Source organism: Manis pentadactyla, chromosome 3 (assembly GCF_030020395.1).
Source record: "Manis pentadactyla isolate mManPen7 chromosome 3, mManPen7.hap1, whole genome shotgun sequence".
Taxonomy (NCBI): Eukaryota; Metazoa; Chordata; class Mammalia; order Pholidota; family Manidae; genus Manis; species Manis pentadactyla.
Window position 1 is genome coordinate 185,601,711 of NC_080021.1, and position 16,910 is coordinate 185,618,620.

The 16,910-nt window shown below is 38.9% G+C and overlaps 1 protein-coding gene across 6 annotated transcripts in view; it reads left to right on the forward strand.

Moving 5' to 3' along the window:
• The window catches only part of UNC13B (unc-13 homolog B), a 302,361-nt gene that overhangs the window by 131,633 nt on the left and 153,818 nt on the right, over positions 1-16,910 (forward strand). The window lies entirely within an intron of this gene.

Genomic DNA, 16,910 nt, shown 5'->3' on the forward strand with positions numbered 1-16,910 from the left:
ATGTCAATCCTTTATTGGATATGTCATTCATGAATATATTCTCCCACACTGTAGGATGTCTCTTTGTTCTATTGATGGTGTCCTTTGCTATACAGAAGCTTTTCAACTTGATATAGTCCCCCTTGTTCATTTTTTATTTTGTTTCCCTTGCCCGGGGAGATATGTTCATAAAGAAGTTGCTCATCTTTATGTCCAAGAGATTTTTGCCTGTGTTTTTTTTCTAAGAGTTCTATGGTCTCATGACTTACTACATTCAGGTCTTTGATCCATTTTGAATTTACTTTTGTGTGTGGGGTTAGACAGTGATCTAGTTTCATTCCCCTACATGTAGCTGTCCAGTTTTGCCAACACCAGCTGTTGAAGAGGCTGTCATTTCCCCATTGTATATCCATGGATCCCTTATCGTATATTAATTAACCGTATATGTTTTGGTTAATATCTGGACTCTCTATTCTGTTCCACTGGTCTGTGGTTCTATTCTTGTGCCAGTACCAAATTGTCTTGATTACTGTGGCTTTGTAGTAAAGCTTGAAGTTGGGAAGCGAGATCCCCCAGCTTTATTCTTCCTTCTCAGAATTGCTTTGGTTATTTGGGGTCTTTGGTGGTTCCATATGAATTTTAGAACTATTTGTTCCAGTTCGTTGAATAATGCTGTTGGTAGTTTGATAGGCATTGAATTGAATCTGTAGATTTCTTTAGGCAGGATGGCCATTTTGACAATATTAATTCTTCTTAGCCAAGAGCATGGGATGAGTTTCCATTTGTTACTGTCCACTTTAATTTCTCTTAGGAGTGTCTTGCAGTTTTCAGGATATAGGTCTTTCACTTCCTTGGTTAGGTTTATTCCTAGGTATTTTATTCTTTTTGATGCAATTGTGAATGGAATTGTTTTCCTGACTTCTCTTTCTGCTAGTTCATTGTTAGTATATAGGAATGAAACAGAATTTTTTTGTATTAATTTTGTATCCTGCAACTTTGCCGAATTCAGATATTAGTTGTAGTAGTTTTGAAGTGGATTCTTTAGGGTTTGTTATGTACAAATCCTGTCATCTGCAAACAGGGACAATTTGACTTCTTCCTTACCAATCTGGATGCCTTTTATTTCTTGGTGTTGTCTGATTGGTGTGGCTATGACCTCCAGTACTATGTTGAATAACAGTGGGGTGAGTGGGTGTCCCTGTCTTGTTCCCAATCTTAGAGGAAAAGCTTTCAGCTTCTTGCTGTTTAGTATGATGTTGGCTGTGGGTTTGTCATATATTGCTTTTATTATGTTGAGGCCCCTCTATACCATTTTTGTTGAGAGTTTTTATCATGAATGGGTGTTGAATTTTGTCGAATGCTTTTTCAGCATCTATGGAGATGATCATTTGGTTTTTGTCCTTCTTTTTGTTGATGTGGTGGATGATGTTGATGGATTTTCTAATGTTGTACCATCCTTGCATCCCTTAGATGAATCCCACGTGATCATGGTGTATGATCCTCTTGATGTATTTTTGAATTCCATTTGCTAATATTTTATTGAGTATTTTTGCATCTATGTTTATCAGGGATATGGTCTATATTTTCTTTTTTGATGGTGTCTTTGCCTGGTTTTGGTATTAGAGTGATGCTGTCTTCATAGAATGAGTTTGGAAGTATTCCCTTCTCTTCTATTTTTTGGGAAACTTTAAGGAGAATGGATATTATGTCTTCTCTATATGTCTGATAAAATTCACCTGGGGGGGTGAATCCATCTGGCCCAGGAGTTTTGTTCTTGGGTAATTTTTTTATTACGATTCAGTTTCGTTGCTGGTAATTGGTCTGTTTAAATTTTCTGTTTCTTTCTTGGTCAGTCTTGGAAGGTTATATTTTTCTAGGAAGTTGTCCATTTCTTCTAGGTTTTCCAGCTTGTTAGCATATAGATTTTCACAGTATTCTCTAATAATTATTTGTATTTCTGTGTTGTCCATCATGATTTTTCCTTTCTAAGTTCTGATTCTGTTGATGTGTGTAGATTCTCTTTTTCTCGTAATGAGTCTGGCTAGGGATTTATCTATTTTATTTTCTCAAGGAACTAGCGCTTGGTTTCATTGATTTTTTGTATTATTTTATTCTTCTCAATTTTATTTATTTTTTCTCTGAACTTTATTATGTTCCTCCTTCTGCTGACTTTGGTCCTCATTGTTCTTTCTCCAGTTTCAATAATTGTGACTTTAGACTATTCATTTGGTATTTTTCTTCATTCTTTAAATAGGCCTGGATTGCAATGTACTTTCCTCTTAGACCTGCCTTCGCTGAGTCCCAAAGAAGTTGGGGGTTTGTGCTATTGTTTTCATTTGTGGGCATTTTTTGCTTGATCTCTGTTTTAATTTGGTCATTGATCCATTGATTATTTAGGAGCATGTTGTTAAGCCTCCATGTGTTTGTGGGCCTTTTTGTTTTCCCTGTACAATTTATTTCTATTTTTATAATTTAGTGATCTGAGAAGTTGGTTGGTAGAATTTCAGTCTTTTTGAATTTACTGAGGCTCTTCTTGTGGCCTTGAGAAGAACGTGTATCCTGTTGCTTTTGGGTGTAGAGCTCTGTAGATGTCTATTAGGTCCATCTGTTCCAGTGTGTTGTTCAGTGCCTCAGTGTCCTTACTTATTTTCTGTCTGGTTTATCTGTCCTTTGGAGTGAGTGGTATGTTAAAGTGTCCTAAAATGAATGCATTGCATTCTATTCCTCCTTTAATTCTGTTAGTATTTGTTTCACATATGTCAGTGCTCCTGTGTTTGGTACATATATATATATATATATATATATATATATATATATATATATATATATATATAAAATTATATTCTCTTGTTGGCTGACCCCTTTATCATTATGTCATGTCCTTCATTATCTCTGGTTACTTTCTTTGTTTTGAAGTCTATTTTGTCTGATACAAGTACTGCCACACCTGCTTTTTTCCTCCCTATTGTTTGCATGAAATATCTTTTTCCATCCCTTCACTTTTAGTCTGTGTATATCTTTGGGTTTCAAGTCAGTCTCTTGTAAGCAGCATATAAATGGGTCTTGCTTTTTTATCTATTCTATTACTCTGTGTCTTTTGATTGGTACATTCAGTCCATTTACATTTAGGGTGATTCTTGATAGATATGTACTTATTGCCATTGCACGCTTTGGATTTGAGGTTACCAAAGGTTCAAGGGTAGCTTCTTTACTATCTAACTGTCTAACTTAACTCTCTTATTAAGCTATTGTAAACACAGTCTGATGATTCTTTATTTCTCTCCCTTCTTACTCTTCCTCCTCCTCTATTCTGTATATGTTAGGTGTTTTATTATGTACTCTTTTGTGTTTCCTTTGACTGCTTTTGTGGACAGTTGTTTTCATTTTTTGCCTTTAGTAGTATTTGGTTGATCTGCTTTCTTTGCTGTGATTTTATTTTCTCTGGTGACATCTATTTATCCTTAGAAATGCTTCCAGCTAGAGCAGTCCCTTTAAAATTCCCTGTGGAGGTGGTTTATGGGAGGCAAATTCCCTCAACTATTGCTTGTCTGGAAATTGTTTAATCCCCCCTTCAAATTTAAATGATAATCATGCTGGATACAGTATTTTTGGTTCAAGGTTGTTTTGTTTCATTGCATTAAATATATCATGCCACTCCCTTCTGGCCTGTAAGGTTTCTGTTGAGAAGCCTGATGATAGCCTGATGAGTTTTCCTTTGTAGGTTAACTTTTTCTCTCTCTGGCTGCCTTTAATACTCTGTCCTTGTCTTTGATCTTTGCCATTTTAATTATTATATGTCTTGGTGTTGTCCTCCTTGGGTCCCTCGTGTTGGTAGATCTGTGGGCTTCCATGGTCTGAGAGACTATTTCCTTCCCAGATTGGGGAAGTTTTCAGCAATTATTTCTTCAAAGACATTTCTATCCCTTTTTCTCTCTCTTCTTCTGGTACACCTATAATTTGAATGTTGTTCCTTTTGGATTGGTCACACCATTTTCTTAATATTCTTTCATTCCTAGAGATCCTTTTATCTCTCTCTGCCTCAGCTTCTCTGTATTCCTGTTCTGATTTCTATTCCACTAACTGTCTCTTTCACTTCATCCAGTCTGCTCTTAAGACCTTCTATCAATTGTTTCATTTCTGTTATCTCCCTCCGGGCTTCTTCCCTTAGCTCTTGCATATTTCTCTGCAGGTCCATCACCATCTTTATGACTTTTATTTTGAATTCTTTTTCAGGAAGATTGGTTATATCTGTCTCACCAGGCCCCCTCTCTGGGGTAGTCTGAGTGATTATTGACTGGACCAGATTCTTCTGCCTTTCCATGGCAATAGATGTGGTCACAGGCAAGTGGCACGTGTGGTAGCTGGGAGAACAAATTCCCTTCATGCTTGTTGGTCCCCTTGCCCTCCTCTGCTGCCTGTGCCATCTACCTGCACACTGGAAGCAGCCTCTGGGATAATCTCCTGAGCTTCCATGGGCGGGCAGGCCCTTGGGATAGCCTAGCACACTGCAGGGGGTAGCAGCCACAGGGGGTGTGTTCTCCTGTGAGAACCATGCCCCTTCTTGACTTCCGGACCTTGCTCCAGCTTCCACTGCCTGTGCCAGTTACCCACATACCGGGAGGCAGTCTCTGTGATAATCTCCTGAGCTTCCGTGGGTGGGGCAGTCCTTGGGATAGACTAGGGCCCTGCGGGGTGTCGCAGCCAAAGGGGGTGTGTTCTCCTGAGAGAATGGCGCCCCTTCGTGCCTTCTGGACCTTTCTCTGGCTTCCTCTGTCTGTCCCAGTTAGCTGTGTGCTGGGAGGAGACTCTGTGTGGTTGCTGTGGGTGGGGCTGTTCTCCGGCTGCTCTGCAGCTGTGGCAGGTCAGCCGGTTTGCTTGCAGCACCAGCCTGGTGGAATGAATGGCAGGCTGCTTATCACCATGAGGGGCTTCGGGTCTGCGTTACCCCCCAGGGGTTTAGGGAGCCTGAAGTTCCTCAAGATTCCCAGCCTGCTGGGCTGAGTGTGCTGGGACAATTTTGTCCAGCTGTTGAGCCCTTGTCCTTTTAAGGCTTTTAAAAAGCACCACTTTTCTTTTGTCCCAGGGGAGCCAGCTGTGGGGACCTGCTTGCAGTCTCTGTCCCAGACTTCACTTTTCCATTTTTCTAATATTCAGTACACTGTGCTCCTGGTGCAGATTACTAGGGCTGGTTATTTAGCAGTCTCGTGCTTCCACTCCCTCCCCACTCTGACTCTTTTGCTCCCACTGGTGAGCTGGGGTGGAGGGAGTGTTGGGGTTCTGCCAGGTCACGGCTTTGTATCTTATCCCCTTCGTGAGATGCTGAGTTCTTGCAGATGTAGATGTGACCTGACTGTTGTACTGTATCTTCTGGTCTTTCTTTTAGACATAGTTGTATTTGTTGTATTTTCAAAAATACATATGATTTTGGGAGGAGATTTCCAGTGCCCTACTCACGCTGCCATCTTGAGCCCCTCCTCCTCATGTACTTTTATTTGGAAAAATTTTAAACTTACATAAAATTTGAAAGAACAGTACAGTGAGCACCCATTTACCCTTCACTAAGTTTGGTGATTAACATTCTGCCATATTTGTTCCCATTCTTCCCCACGTCTCTCTCACATCTCTATCTCTGTCTCTTTATGTACATACACAAAACTACTCATACCTACCTATTTCCTGAATCACTTGAATATAAGCTTCAGATTTCATGACACATCAGCATGTATCTCCTAAGAGCTCAGACAATCTACATAACCAGAATACCATTATCAGAATCAAGAAATGTAATATTGGTCCAGTAATATCTAATATACAGTTTGCATTGAAAATTCTAATTGTCCTCCAGTTATTTTTTTACAGTTATTTTCCCCCTTATTGGGTTATCTAATAAAAAATTACATATTTAATTTGTAAGTAAAATGAGGTATAGATAAGGTATAGATATTCCTTATTTGGAATGGTTGTCCTCTTTAATCTTCTTTAACAACAAAAAAAATCCCTGCCTTTTTTGGTCATTTATGACACTGGTATTTTTTTCCTATTAGAAAAATGTTTTATTCTAATTATAATGTCTAGTGCAAATGAGAGTACACATTAGTACAGGTGTGGGAAGCAGTTTGACAATATGTACTAACAACCTTTAAAATAGTCATAGCCTTTGATAGAGCAGTTGAATTTCTGGAAATTTGTCCTGAGTATTCCAGAAGCAAAGATTTGTGCACAAAGATGTTTATTGCAAAATTATTTAAATAGAAAAAATTGAAAATGACTTAACAGTTAAACAATAAATGATAATAGTCATAAGATTGAATATTATGCATTATTTAAAATTGAATAATTAGAGAAATTTTTATGAAACTTTAATAAGTATACAAAACTGTACATGGGTATATGTGTATATGTCTACACATATACACACATAAATTTAAGACTTACGGCTCTGTACTAAATTGCATATATACCAAAATTCATATGTTGAAGCCCTGGCCCCCATTATGACTGTATTGGGAGGTAGGGCCTATGAGAAAGTGATAAAGGTTTAATGAGAGCCTGAGAGTGAGGCTTAATTTGATAGGGCTGGGATCCTTATAAGTAGAGGAAGTGACAACAGAGCTCTCTGTATGAGAACATATCAAGAAGAGAAGGAAGAGAGGAAGAGAAGCTTCACTCACCAGGAGCCCTATTGGCCAGAATCTTGAACTTGGATTTTCCAGCTTCCAAAATTGTAAATTTCTGTTGTTTAAGCGAACTGTTCTATGGTATTTTGTTATAGCAACTTGAGCAGACTAATAAAGGTTTTAGTACAGAAGGGTAGAGTGCTGCTGTAACAAATACCTAAAAATGTGGAAGTGGCTCTGGAGCTGGGTGATGGGTAGAGCCTGGAAGAATTTCAGTGTGCTTGCTGGGAAAAACCAAGGTGGCTGCGAAGGGAGTGTTGGCAGAAATATGAGTGTTAAAGGACATTCTAGGGAAGTCTTAGAAATAAGGAACAGTTTATTGGAAACTGGAGGAAAGGCAATCCTTGTTATAAAGTGGCAACAAACTTGGCTGAGTTGTTTGAGTGTTTTGTGAAAGGTAGAATTTATAAGTGATCAAACTGGATATTTAGCAGAGGAGATTTCTAAGCAAAGTATTACAGTATGGCTTGGGTCTTCCTTATTGCATACAGCAGAATGCAAGAAGAGTTGAATTGAAGCAGGTGTTAAGCAAAAACAAAACAGAACTTGGAGATTTAGAAAATTCTTAGCTTGTCCATATTGTTATAAATGAGAAAGCTTGTTCTGAAGAGAACACTAAGGAGTTCGAGTGTAACTCATGTGGACTTAACCAGCCATCTCAGCAGAAGCCAGGAATAGAGATAGGATTATACCAGCAGAGACATTGCCAGTTTTAATGAAAGGGGACAGAGAAAGAGGGAAGAAATGAAGGAAGGCTAATGAAGTTCTTGGATTTTACAGAACCAGACTGTAGAGTTATTTGGAATTCACTTGTGCTATTCTTAAAGAAAGAGAAGAATGATCTGGAAGCTGACTCAGAGAATATCAGGGCTGCCACTTCCAGCACAGGCCCATAGGGCAGGACTGTTTACTTCTGTTTCAGAGGGAGGCCACCACCAAGTGTAATGGCAGAAGGCCACACGCTCAGCAGAGGGCTTGACACTGCCATGCCAGTGGGTTTGGGAGGTGGGACATTGAACCAGAGAATTATTCTCCATCTATAAAATCTAATGAATTTGCCTTGCTGAGTTTTGGACTTGTGTGGGACCTATTACCTCTTCCTTCTTTCCTATTCCTTGTAGAATGGGAGTGTCTCTTGTATGCCTGTCCCACCCTTGTATGTTGGAAGCAAGTAACTTGTCTGCTTCCACAGGTTCACAGCTAGAGAGGAATTTTACCTCAAGATAAATCACCTGGAGTCTTACATCTGATTTAGTTGATATTTAAGTGAGACTTTGGACTTGAGACTTTAGATTTGATGGCTGGAATGAGTTGACTTTTGGGGATGATGGGATGGAATGAATGTATTTTGTATGCGATAAGAACATGAAATTTGGGGGGCCATAGGCAGAAAGCTGTGGGCTAAATTGTGTCCCCCTAAAATTCAAATATTGAAGTCCTACCCCTCAGTATGGTTGTATTTGGAGATAGAGCCTGTGAGGAGGTGTTAAAGGTTACATGAGGTCATAAGGGTGCAGCCCTAATCTGATAGGGTTGGTGCCCTTTTAAAAAGAAAAGACACCAGAGCTCTCTCTGTCACTTGAGGATGCAGTAAGAAGGTGGCTATTTATAAATTAGAAGGAGCGCTCTCACTAGAAACTGCATGCTGCTAGAACCTTGATGTTGTGATTTTTCAGCTTTCAGAAATTGTGAGGAAATAAATTTCTGCTGTTCAAGCCACCCAGTCAGTCTGTGGCCTTTTGTTATGGCAGCTTAGGCCAACTAATATACTTATGTAAGTGTATCTATACAATTAGGGGGAAAATATCTGGAAAAAGCACCAAAATATTAACCAAATTTGTCTCTGGCATGTGGGATTGTGACTTTTTAACTCCCTTGTTGTCTGTCTTACATTTTCTAAATATTTAATAATGTACTGCTTTAAGTAGCTAAAAGTTATTAAGAGCAGTGGAGTAATAGAGTCTTTGTTCTTGATTGGGGTTTGCTGCTGTCTCTCTGAGTAGCTTAAGAAGTCTTTGCTGTCTACTTCAGTTTCTTGATGTATAAAATGGGAGAGTTGGTCTAAATGGTCTCTAGGATTCTTCTAGCTGTAATATCATAGGACCTGATAACTTCCTAGTCCTGAGATTCCTTCACATGGCTGGTCTCTCTACTACCCTCTCTATTAGGGTAAGTCTTCTGCAGTCACTTGTGAGATGTCTTCAAGATAGCTTCAGAAATCACTGGGCTCTAAAGAAACCTTTAGTCTTAGCTTTAATATGAAGGTTTCCCTGGCCCCAATTATTTATATACTCTTAGAAGTGATGGGATTTGTTAACAGTGCTAGGGATCAAACCATTCTGATGGTGAATTTAACATCCCAGTAATTACTTCTGAATTCACTCTCGTCTTTGGATGTTTTAGTCTCCTATGGTAACAGTGCTTATGTAGATATGTTGTAAGGTAATTATACTATGTTTATATGTCTTTTCTCTCATATTATTGCCAATTCAAGTAGTGAGGCTGTCTTGTGCTCATTACTTCAGGAAGAGATATGGAAGGCAAAGAAATGGTTTTCCTAAAACCTAGGGCTTAGGGGAATGTACAAAATGTTTTGGATAAATATTATGGTAGGAGGAACAGAGCTTCACCCCAATCCTCCTATTCTTGACTAAGAAAAGCCTCCCTTGACTTGAGTGAGAAGAGAGAAATGCAAGGAAAATGAGGAAAGGAAAGTGACCAGAGTAGATACATTTAGTACCTTGTTTCTACTTTCTGGGGTAGAGTACTGGTGAACAGTACAACCACAAAGAGGGTGCTGTGTCTAGGCAAATGGTCCATTGCTGAGATTCCTATGCTCCAACAAATTACACATGCTTCAAAATGAGTCCTGGGCTCTCTAGAACTAGTAAAGTGAGACTCTGGCCCAAATGGAGCCACTTATGCAGGATTAAAAGAAGTCTTAGAAGTGTTCTTTGTGTACCAAGTGCTAGAGGAGATTGAGGTATTTCAGTGAATGTTTTTGTGTACCAGCATATCTATGCCATAAGCAGTCATTTCACTGCAGTGTCTTATTCTCGGACTAAGTCAGTATTTGGAACAGTCTTTATGGACAGGGTAAGACCTTGAGATTTGAAAGATGCTTGCGTGACATCAGTGTCTTCTAGGAGAGGTGTCAATTCTCTCTCTTGGTTGTTGCTGCCTGTCTGGTTGGTACTGCTCAATTTTTCCTATCCTCTGTGGAACAGGTGAATACCTCCTTTCTTACTGGAATTATGTGAGAGTCTCCAGAAGTTAATTTAGGAGACTTCCAAGGGTCCAGTTCCTGGATGTGAGAGATTGCTCTGGCTTAACATCTTTTATCTCCTACTGACTACTTCCTACAAAAGGTGTCCTTAGCTTATTGCCACTGGTATCCTGTCACATAGAGGCTTCTTGCATGCGGGAATATTAAGACAGTTCACGCCCAAACACATTCCACAGACTTCATCTGACCCTTGGGGAGCTCACTCTTGCTCTGAAAAACAAGGATTCTGCAGGTAATTCAGTTCTGGCCTCTGTGTATCCCAGCCCTGCCTCTATCCGGTCCTCTTTTTGTCCACTTGAGAAGGTACAGGGTTCAGATCAACAGTTCTCCCACCCAAGTAGACATCTAACATCTCTGGCACCTATTCTTGCAAGGATCCCCAGTCTTTGTGAATTGGAGCCTCTCCTCACTTGGATTCAGAGGAGAAACATTCACCTTTCCCTTCTGTAGTGGATAGGGAAAGGAAGTAATAACCTTTCATCACCAACAACTCCTCTCCTAAAAGGTTGTTGAGTCCCACATTGACATAGACATTCTGCAAGACAAGTGACAAGATCCAGTTAAATTGTCTTAAACATTTCTTAAAGTCTGGATTTGTTTGATTGTTTCTTCATTATTAGATTCTGGTTACTATATAGCTGATAACAATTTGTCCCTTTTGTAGTGCTGATGTTAATTATTCAGATGTTGTTTTCCAGATCTCTGTAAAGTCAAAGACTTCACAGGCCAAAAGAAGGGGTATAATATATTTAAAATGCTAAAAGGAAAAAAAGCATGAGACAAATAAAATTCAACCCAGCCAGCCACTGCCAGTAGGCACACACAGTGTAACCATGGGTCATTCCTACATAGTTCACTCTTTCCAGACTGGAAGAATACCTGTTTCACCTAATTCACAGAAACAAACCCAGAAAGTCAAACAAAATGAGAAGACAGAGGAATATGTTCTAAGGGAAAAAACAGACTCTCAGAAATGATGGTTATCATTCAGAGTTGGATTTATTTATTAAAATATGCTCTTAGGCCTGACAACATAGAGGCAAATCATTGTAGATTTACTTTTTCAGTTTGGATTTGAGACTTAATTGAATGATCATTGGTTGTTGAGGTTGACACACTTCAGTAATACTAGTGGTTCCTTGATTGAAACTTCTAAGTAGCTCTTAAACTTTTATCATTTCTTTTATTGGTGATACAGCTAATGTTTCTCCTAATCAATTACTATGTCTGAAATAAAAAAGTATTGGAGTCTATGTTATTTCTATTTGTAATATGACCTCTAAAATAGCTTGAACTTTTGTTTGAGGTACATCCCACTGCTGGTATTTTAGAGATTTCTCTGTCTATGAGGGTTTGCTTCCCTGGTTTTGTTACAATATTGCCTATAAATGGTGACATATCAGATCATAAACCAAAATTTCCTGAGTATGAGTCAGTCTTTAAAATTAGTGAAATAGGTTATAACTCAACGTACTGTTTAAAATTTTTCTTAAAGAATCAGAGCAGTTGACTGTGAGTCACATCCATGAATAATAGTGACCCAACATTTAGGAGCACAATCAGTGACATACTGCTTGTCTACCAAGTTGTGACATCTTACTTGACCACCACTAACTTCAAAAGGATTTCTTTTACCAACTTACTCAAAAGGGACATGTTTATATAAAATGACTTATCCTTTCTCCTTTTCAACTTATTGTTATATTTCCTGGTAGTTCATCATGTTGATATTGTTGATTTTTAGAAAGGAAGCAGGAGGTGTTCAATGCTTCCCACTACTATTAAGCCATCAGTCCTGACATATATCCCTAGTCTGCACTACATTCAAATATTCCTTTTATTATCTCCTGTTATTCTTGGTCTCTATCTAAAAGTGTCCACTGCTATGCTGTGACTTCTACCCGTCACATTTCTAATACTCTTACCTGTGTGGGGAGACAGAGAAATGGGCCATTCTACATAGATAATAGATAGATATATTCCTGGAAGATAAAATTACCTGCTTGTTCTATAGATGACAGTATAATTCCTCCACTAAAAACCAAACACAGAACTTTGGGCAGGTTCTGCCATGCTGCTCAGTCCCATTTCTCCAACTACTACAAACAAGACTAGCTTTAAGCTTATGCAATATTCTGGCACCCTCTCGAAGGGGGCCTGGATTTATTTTCCTAGTCAGGTGATGGTGGACTGTAGTAGAACAAGAAATAATGTCCATCTATTTCTGGTCCAGAATACTTTTCTTCTACTCTAGACCTACCACATGCCAGGAGGAGTGAACTCAATTGCTAATAAGTACTTACTGTGTCATGCCATGATCATATAGAGTAGACTATGGGACTACCACTCCAGCATTTTATGCCAGAGGCCACCAACTTCGGAGGATCTGGCACTTCCTTCCTTCCTTTTTTTTTTTCTTTTTTCTTTTTTTTTTGTCGATAATTATTTTTTATTGAAGGGTAGTTGAGACACAGTATTACATTACATTAGTTTCAGGTGTACAACATAGTGATTCAACATTTATATACATGACAATTCTAGGTACCAGCTATCACCATACCAAGCTGTTACAATATCTTGACTATATTCATTACATCCCAGTTACTTATTATTTTACCATTGGAAGTGTGCACCTTTTTTTTTTTTTTTTTTGTGAGGGCATCTCTCATATTTATTGATCAAATGGTTGTTGACGACAATAAAATTCTGTATAGGGGAGTCAATGCTCAATGCACAATCATTAATCCACCCCAAGCCTAATTCTCGTCAGTCTCCAATCTTCTGAGGCATAACGAACAAGTTCTTACATGGAGTACAAATTCTTACATAGTGAATAAGTTCTTACATGGTGAACAGTACAAGGGCAGCCATCACAGGAACCTTCGGTTTTGCTCATGCATTATGAACTATAAACAGTCACTTCAAATATGAATACTCATTTGATTTTTATACTTGATTTATATGTGGATACCACATTTCTCTCTTTATTATTGTTATTTTTAATAAAATGCTGAAGTGGTAGGTAGATACAAGATAAAGGTAGAAAACATAGTTTAGTGTTGTAAGAGAGCAAATGTAGATGATCAGGTGTGTGCCTGTAGACTATGTGTTAATCCAAGCTAGACCAGGGCAATAAAACATCGACGTATGCAGAAGATTTCTCTCAGAACAGGGGGGTGAGGTTCTAAGCCTCACCTCTGTTGATCCCCAATTTCTCACCTGATGACCCCCCTGCGACTGTGCCTGTCTTAGGTTGTTCCTCCCTTGAGGAATCTTACCCGTCTCTGGCTAACCAGTCATCTTCCGGGGCCATACAGGGAAATGTAAAGTTTGTAAGTGAGAGAGAAGCCTTATTGTTTGCAAAAGTTAGCTTTTTATTTCTTTGCATATTTATGCCCTGTAGCTTCTATGCCCAGCATTTGTCTTGAGGTATCTTTACCACTTGGAAGAATAATGATACTTGGTAAATTTGATATGAGGCACGAATTCTATTTAAGGGTTGTAATTAGGAAGGAAGAAGAAAAGCTATAGAAGTAGCAGGCGGCAGAAAACATGGGAAGATTGATTATTTCTTTGACATATCTTCTTGTAGAGTAACTTCAGCATGTATAGGTTTTAAGCTACTACTTAAATTGCGCACACACATTAACATAATAGGAGTATAGTTACATAACCAAAGCATACCTGTAATTACCAGCCATCTGTAGTGAAACCAAGAAAAACCACTTAGGCACCTTAGGCATTTGTGAAAACTTATCTATGATATGGTGGATATTGTCCAACTGAACTTGAACAGTCTGAGAGAAATCAGACAAATTAAAACAACCCATTCCTGGGGAATGTTCACATCCCTTATGTTCTTTTAACAGCAAATAGTCTGTAGTTGTAAGATTTTGGAGCGCTACAATTTGCACTTCTCCTAATTCTTGGTTGAGTTCCAACAGTATAGATCCAGTCAAATTTGTTGTTTTACTGCATGCACAGGCCAGCTTAGATATCTCCTTCCTCATTCCCATGGCAAGTCCAAGAACTGGTGGGATGAGTGCATCTACAGCTGTAGCAGTGCGTGGATCTTTGTTGGGGTTTTTTGATGATCATCTTCTGGCATGAGTCTTCCAGAGAGTGCTGATGTTGGAAGTTCTTTTTCATATCGTATCTTAGTTCATTTTCAGGGTAGCCCAATTAGGCTTTGATCCTCTGTATAAACACAAACAGACCCTTTGCCTACACTTTTATATGCCCTTTATACTCTTGTGTAGAACTCATTGGAGGTTACCACACAGGAACTGCCCTTTTTTTTTTTTTTGGTATCACTAATCTACACTTACATGACGAATACTATGTTTACTAGGCTCTCCCCTATACCAGGTCCCCCCTATAAACCCCTTTACAGTCACTGTCCATCAGCATAGCAAAATGTTGTAGAATCACTACTTGTCTTCTCTGTGTTGTACAGCCCTCCCTTTTCTCCTACCCCCCAATGCATGCTAATCTTAATACCCCCCTATATCTCCCCCCCTTATCCCTCCCTACCCACCCATCCTCCCCAGTCCCTTTCCCTTTGGTACCTGTTAGTCCATTCTTGAGTTCTGTGATTCTGCTGCTGTTTTGTTCCTTCAGTTTTTCCTTTGTTCTTATATTCCACAGATAAGTGAAATCATTTGGTATTTCTCTTTCTCCACTTGGCTTGTTTCACTGAGCATAATACCCTCCAGCTCCATCCATGTTGCTGCAAATGGTTGGATTTCCCCTTTTCTTACGGCTGAGTAGTATTCCATTGTGTATATGTGCCATGTCTTCTTTATCCATTCATCTGTCGATGGACATTTAGGTTGCTTCCAATTCTTGGCTATTGTAAATAGTGCTGCGATAAACGTAGGGGTGCATTGGTCTTTCTCAAACTTGATTGCTGCATTCTTAGGGTAAATTCCTAGGAGTACAATTCCTGGGTCAAATGGTAAGTCTGTTTTCAGCATTTTGATGTACCTCCATACTGCTTTCCACAATGGTTGAACTAACTTACATTTCCACCAGCAGTGTAGGAGGGTTCCCCTTTCTCCACAGCCTCGCCAACATTTGTTGTTGTTTGTCTTTTGGATGGCAGCCATCCTTACTGGTGTGAGGTGATACCTCATTGTAGTTTTAATTTGCATTTCTCTGATAATTAGCGATGTGGAGCATCTTTTCATGTGTCTGTTGGCCATCTGTATTTCTTTTTTGGAGAACTGTCTGTTCAGTTCCTCTGCCCATTTTTTAATTGGGTTATTTGTTTTTTGTTTGTTGAGGCGTGTCAGCTCTTTATATATTCTGGACGTCAAGCCTTTATCGGATGTGTCATTTTCAAATATATTCTCCCATATTGTAGGGTTCCTTTTTGTTCTATTGATGGTGTCTTTTGCTGTACAGAAGTTTTTCAGCTTAATATAGTTCCACTTATTCATTTTTGCTGTTGTTTTCCTGGCCCGGGGAGATATGTTCAAGAAGAGGTCACTCATGTTTATGTCTAAGAGGTTTTTGCCTATGTTTTCTTCCAAGAGTTTAATGGTTTCATGACTTACATTCAGGTCTTTGATCCATTTTGAGTTTACTTTTGTATATGGGGTTAGACAATGGTCCAGTTGCATTCTCCTACATGTAGCTGTCCAGTTTTGCCAGCACCATCTGTTGAAGAGACTGTTATTTCACCATTGTATGTCCATGGCTCCTTTATCAAATATTAATTGACCATATATGTCTGGGTTAATGTCTGGATTCTCTAGTCTGTTCCATTGGTCTGTGGCTCTGTTCTTGTGCCAGTACCAAATTGTCTTGATTACTATGGCTTTATAGTAGAGCTTGAAGTTGGGGAGTGAGATCCCCCCTACTTTATTCTTCTTTCTCAGGATTGCTTTGGCTATTCGGGGTCTTTGGTGTTTCCATATGAATTTTTGAATTATTTGTTCCAGTTCATTGAAGAATGTTGCTGGTAGTTGCATAGGGATTGCATCAAATCTGTATATTGCTTTGGGCAGGATGGCCATTTTGACGATATTAATGCTTCCTAGCCACGAGCATGGGATGAGTTTCCATCTGTTAGTGTCCCCTTTAATTTCTCTTAAGAGTGACTTGTAGTTTTCAGAGTATAAGTCTTTCACTTCCTTGGTTAGGTTTATTCCTAGGTATTTTATTTTTTTTGATGTAATTGTGAATTGAGTTGTTTTCCTGATTTCTCTTTCTGTTGGTTCATTGTTAGTGTATAGGAAGGCCACAGATTTCTGTGTGTTGATTTTGTTTCCTGCAACTTTGCTGTATTCCGATATCAGTTCTAGTAGTTTTGGGGTGGAGTCTTTAGGGTTTTTTATGTACAGTATCATGTCATCTGCAAATAGTGACAGTTTAACTTCTTCTTTACCAATCTGGATTCCTTGTATTTCTTTGTTTTGTCTGATTGCCGTGGCTAGGACCTCCAGTACTCTGTTAAATAACAGTGGAGAGAGTGGACATCCCTGTCTAGTTCCCAATCTCAGAGGAAATTCTTTCAGATTCTCGCTGTTCAATATAATGTTGGCTGTGGGTTTATCATAGATGGCCTTTATTATGTTGAGGTACTTGCCCTCTATTCCCATTTTGCTGAGAGTTTTTATCATGAATGGATGTTGAACTTTGTCAAATGCTTTTTCAGCATCTATGGAGATGATCATGTGGTTTTTGTCTTTCTTTTTGTTGATGTGGTGGATGATGTTGATGGACTTTCGAATGTTGTACCATCCTTGCATCCCTGGGATGAATCCCACTTGGTCACGGTGTATGATCCTTTTGATATATTTTTGAATTCGGTTTGCTAATATTTTGTTGAGTATTTTTGCGTGTACGTTCATCAGGGATATTGGTCTGTAGTTTCCTTTTTTGGTGGGGTCTTTGCCTGGTTTTGGTATTAGGGTGATGTTAGCTTCATAGAATGAGTTTGGGAGTATCCCCTCCTCCTCTAT